Genomic DNA, 6,278 nt, shown 5'->3' on the forward strand with positions numbered 1-6,278 from the left:
AGAGTTATCTCATAAAATGGTGCTTCAAAAATAGTGCAAGCAATGCCAGCAAGCCGCCAAGTTGTCGTCGTCTTTGTCCCTTGCAATGCATGTTATGACTATGTGGGTTTCAGCGCTGACATTCCCTTCTCCAAACTAACCGTCACATTCCGCCTAAGTGAATTAGAGTCAGTCATGTGGCGTTCTATCCCCTTGTAGGCAGAGGTGAGTATGCACCTGAATCGGTAAAGCTTATCCCTTATCCGACCTTAAATGTTAGTAGAGTTATTTTTTCAACTCGGACTTGAACATAAATCTGAGGTTAAACCGACCTAAATATCGACTGAGATCACCTTTAAACTCAAACATTTTAATTATTATTATTATGAATATGTAGTTTGACATATTAAATGATATATATATATATATTTATTTATTGTTAATCATGTGTATATAATAAAAGAATTAGAGAATCAATGATATTTTTGACCAAATAAATATCATTAACTATACACAATTGACTAGAAACACATACAAACATGATAAGACATGACTGTATTTGAGCTTGACGGAGTGTGAATGGTCGAGTTCTGCTCAACCCAACGTGCAGGTGTCGTCTTACACAGTTGTTTGAGCCAGTAAGAGCCTCCTCTCTCATGTTCCCACGTGGAAGCATTTACTTTCTTTCTCCCCTATTTATTTATTTCTTTCTTGTTCTGATTATTTATTTCCCTTTTTATTTACTCAAATTTCCAAATAAGAATATTTCTATATTTGATGATTAATATTTCTTCTAAAATAATAATAACAAAAATAATAAATAACTATGTTTTTATATAAAAATATATTAAATTAAATAATTATTAAATAACAAAATTTAAACAATTATATTAAAATAATGTTTTTATCATTTTTAATTTATGGAATTTGAATAGCTATGTGTCATCTATTTCTTTCTACATCTAGCGAAAAATTGGTTCACGACCACTGTCATCTCTTTGTTATTGATTCTAGTTATTCATAAATAAATCTAATAAAAAATATTTTATTATTAAACAAATTCGATGGAGTTTTAGTTTGGTTATGATTTTCATCGTCACTAACTTCTCTAAAAATGAGTATGATCAACACCGTCGTTTTGCTATAGTTCCATTAAATTGAAGCAATCACATATTATAAAAAGATTCAAATCTATAAAAAAAATCAAGTCCAAGCAAATCAAAATTAATCAATTTCAAACTCAACATTATCTAATCTAAATTTTATTATTGCACATAGGGATACATAAGAGTATGGTGAACTTTTGTCACACACACAAATAAAAGATAAAGTATTTTGTTTTAATTAATATATTTTAATAAGAGTATAAAAGTTCATGTTGTCACATCCCGATTTCCAGCTATGCAATGTTTACGGAGTTGTCATTACGTTTTTTGATAAAATCTTAGAAACTATATTTTAAGCTCATTTTGGAATTACCTGGTCTTTTAAGTTAAAGATTTGGGTTCGGGAGTCGGTTACAGATCAGAGAATGTACTAGCGTCATGTCAGGTCATACTAATATGGTACCATCACTAACTATATGGATTATTTTGTATCCTAAACTTGGTTAAATATTTATTTTAAATAAAAGGAAATCATTTTTTTATATTTTTGTTGTGTCTGACAAAATGTGATTTTGCTCCTACGTGTCCCTATGAGAAATAGGGAATCAAGACTACATAGTTCTTATTAAAATATGTTTGTTGATTGGGTTTATTTTATTACTCTTAGAAAATGTGATGTTTAATCTTAACTAATTTTCTATTCAAATGAGTGAAGTACAACTCATGTGTCCGATAATGTATCTCATATTAAGGAATAACTAAGATATCATAATTTTTATTTTAAAAAAGTGTTTTAATAAGACGAAAAAAGTAATTAATCTCTTATGTTCTACATCGCATTATATCTTAAAATTATGGTGAATGTTATATTTTTTATTTCTGCATTTTATTGATTTTATGGGATTCATTTCTAACGTGTTAAGATGCAATGAATAGATACCTAAGATGCAGGAGATCAAATAGCATAGTCCAGAATTCTTCATCTGCTTCTGTGTAGGCCAGTAGTATTATAGAGGAGAGGATAGATACTTCATGTCATAACTCCGGAGGTGGTAGGGAATTGATATATTTTTTGTGTTAGATAGTTCTATATTTTTTTTAGCTTTTTGTGTTAGGATTTTTGGTTATTGGAGATTATGTTGGAGATTGATTTTGATATCTTCTTGTGTGGTGGGATTTGTTTGGTATTTTGTATTTTTATGATTTCTTTTTCTTGATTTGAGAGGATAAAACTCTTAAAGTATTCTTTGCTATTTGCCTCGGGTTCAACCTTTCAATATATCTATACTACTATTTATAGTAGATAAATAAACACATTTTTTAAAAGAAAATCTCCATCATAATCATTTTGGAGAGAATTAGGGGATATATTTTCTCCCTAAACAAATTCTGATTGTTTTTAATTATTACCATATTAATGTTATTCAAATTAAAAATTAGAAATTGATTGTTTTCTTAATTAGACAAATTGAAGTGAGATGTTTTTGATTCCTTGGACACCCTAGAAAATGCCTTTATATCCTTGACTTATTCTGATTGCAATTATTGTATTTTAAAAACGCAACTCAATCAAATTTATTTGATTTGATTTACTTCTTTTTATATTCCAATATTAATTTATATGTTGACCAATTTTTTATGAAATCAAATCTCTAAAGATTTATTTTTTTTAAAAATTAAAGTGATTTGTGTAACACAATCAAATTAATATGAAATTTCCTAATTTGATTTAACTTGCATATTTTCATATCGTAATTTTTAATTTATTTGTTGATCAATTTTTTATGAAAGTCAATCTTCAAAGATTCAATTTTTATCATAACATATTTTTGTCAAAATAAATTTTTGAAGAAATATATTTTTTGGATCGAACAAAATTGGGTGTTTACACTTGTGATTAGCAATGATACCATTTTATTCGGGGCAGACTGGTTGCTAATATATTCTCTGTTTCGTAATCAACTCATGAACTTAGAATCTTTGTTGAAAGATCATTTTTATCAAATTTGAGCTTAAAAGAGAGTTTTCTACGTTTTAACTACAACAAACATAGTGGTGGCTTCAAATCATTTGGGAGAGGTCAAAATTGAGTTCATATCTTCCTAACTCAGAGAGTTACAACCGAAAATTGGGCCATGATAGTTGAAGACTCTGCTGAGGACTTCTCATAAGATAGTCAAGCCTAGAGCCTTTAATTGCACGAATTGATGTACCCATTTTTCTTTTAAAAAATTATGTGTTGTATTTTTTGCTCTAAATATCTGTACATACTCATATACCATCCTTTTTACATGTTTCGGGGTGAGAAACTTTTTTCAATAAAATGGTTTATACGCTTTCTCACACACAATCATATTACACTTGAATTTACACACACGTATGCCATGAACTCGGGTATTAGAAATTATGATTTGAGGTAGATAGTACATATGCTTTGTTGCTATTGGCTTAGCGTCAAATCTGGTATTAGCGAGTTGGACCACCCAGATTGTTACAAGTATTTTGAGTTAGGTGCTTGAGGGACTAGCATCCTTTCATTTCTAACCAACAATGTTTGGGTTTCCTCTCCTTTGGGATTGGATGCAGTCAGGTGATGTAGAAGTCTAGAGCTTTTATTAAGTTCAGTTTAAACCGACCTAATACCTAGCCATAGGATTATGACCTTTAGACTATCCAAAACCTCGTTAGCGTACCTTATTTAAGATACGAGAAACATAACCTAAATTTTGTCCATCATCATTCATAAATTGGGACTTTTTCCCCACATAAAAAGTGCTCATACCTGAGTGTTATATGGATGTCATTGCACTTTGATGCCCTTGTGTCACAAAGATAACTAAATCATTCATTCCCCTTCAATGGGCTCAACGCTCTAAGGATAATTTTCATTACTCTCTATGGGCTCAAAACCATATGGATAACTTTCGTACCATTCGATGAGCTCAACGTCCTAGGGATGACTTTCACATCATATTAGTAAGCTTCGAGGTATAATGTTTAATTCTAGACTATAATTAATTACAAGTCATCACATACTCATCGAATGGATCAACACCCTAGGGATAGGGTGTCTGTCATTTTAGTAAGTTTAGAGTTATATCGTTTAATTCCGAGTTGGTCTTAATAATATATAGATATCAAATTCACCATAACATTTTAATATATCATACCTAAGGCTATATTTCTCAAAAATAATACTCACCCTAGGAGCGTCCAAAATGCATTGACATCATTACACATCATGACCATGCATGTCATTCATACATACATTCATTCAAAAAAATATTATTTAAACATTCATAAAAAATATACATCATTCAAAAAGTTACGTCATTTAAACATTCATTCATTTGTTCATATGATCAATCGAATAAAAAATATTGTTCATGCATACATTCAAGAAAAAACAAATCATTCGAATATCGCATTTGATGTAATAGCATATCATGCATTGCATTTTATAAACCACCATAAATTATCTAAAAGGCATAAAAATAAATCAATTCATGCACTTCATATAATCATGTGCAATAAAAAATGAGAAACAAAATAAATTCACATTTTGCATGCACCATATGCATAAAAAATTTACATCTCATGCACCATGCATGCCATCCACTCATGCATAAAATATTTTTATCTTCAATAGTCTAATTCATTTTTAGAGAGATTTTGGTAAAGACATGTAAATCAGTTCTTAGTATTATAGCAATATCTTGTTGTCCAAAGTAACTCGATGGAGTAAATATATTGCTCTTAATAGATGCAATCTAGGTCTAAAACCTTTTGTTCCCTCTGAAATTATCATCAATTGTAGGTGGCCTTGTGGGGTATGCGCCCAAGATACCAAATGCATATCAAAATATTTATTAGGCAATGTTAAGAAACAATCTAAATGTAATCTTGGTTTGAGGTCTTGTGTTTCCTCTAAGATTGTCATCAACGTATGAGATGCTATTGGAATATGCCTCTTAGTAATTAGATGTGGGATGAAGTGTCTTACTATACAATGCATTTCCTACATCACCATAAATTATCAACAACAAAAAAATAGATCATTTCCCTATATGCTTTCAAAAAATGAAAGGAAAATATTCTTGCATTTCCCATGAATCACTTGCATCATCCTCATATTATGCATGTCATTCATTCATGAACCTCATTCATGAACCTCATCCATCAATATAAATCATTTACATATATTATCAAGAGTGCTCATGTGTTAAAAAATTGGTTTTAAAGGACTCGGTTGAATCAACCTAAGGAGGAAGGGATCTTGCTACTGTGGAACACTCTATGTGACCGAAACTACAAGAGATAAGCATGTTTCCCAAAGTAACATTCTAGCCTCAATAAATGGTTTACAGTCTTCCCTTCGTATAGAAGCCCTAGTCATCCAGAATGATCCCTACCATTCCTTTACTCCCTCCAACTCTATCAATCCTCAAGAATTTGAGAATATCAAGCTTTTTGAAGAAAGGATCAAAGCCATTGAAGACGTAAATTCCTATGGTCTGAAGGATGTTGCAAACATGTTTTTGGTCACATATTTGTGATGCCGCCAATGTTCAAGATGCCAAAATTTGAAAAATATGAAGACACATTGTATCCCAAGGATCACCTCATGCTAGGAAAATGACTCCATACATCAAGGATGACAATTTTCTAATCCATATCTTCCAGGAGAGCCTTTCTAGAACTGTTATCACTTAATACAAGTGTCTTGAACATTCTCATATCCAATATTTCAAGGATTTGTATGATGCTTTCTGAAGACATTACGAATATAATATTGATCTAACTCCTGATAGGATACTACTCAATAAAATCTCAAAAAGAAATGATGAGGCCTTCAGGGAGTATTTTAAAAGATGGACATGATCGACCGCTCATGTGAAACCCAAGTTGTTTGATGAAGAGAGTGCTTTAATGTTTATCAATACCCTCTAACCTATATTCTTTGATATGATGTTAGAAAACGTTTCTTCAAATCTCCGTCACTTGATTGCCATAGGGGAAAGAACACATAATTTCCTAGAGAGCGACAACATTGAGAAGGACTTAGCCAACAACATATAATTCAAAGTGATGTTGAAAGTGAAGATTTGGAGGAGGAAACTTCATTCACTGAGACCCTTATCCAACCACAAATTCCTTATCTTCCACAAGTGTAACGCCCCGAAAAATACTTCT

Source organism: Lupinus angustifolius, unplaced genomic scaffold (assembly GCF_001865875.1).
Source record: "Lupinus angustifolius cultivar Tanjil unplaced genomic scaffold, LupAngTanjil_v1.0 Scaffold_79_80, whole genome shotgun sequence".
In the NCBI taxonomy this organism is placed as follows: Eukaryota; Viridiplantae; Streptophyta; class Magnoliopsida; order Fabales; family Fabaceae; genus Lupinus; species Lupinus angustifolius.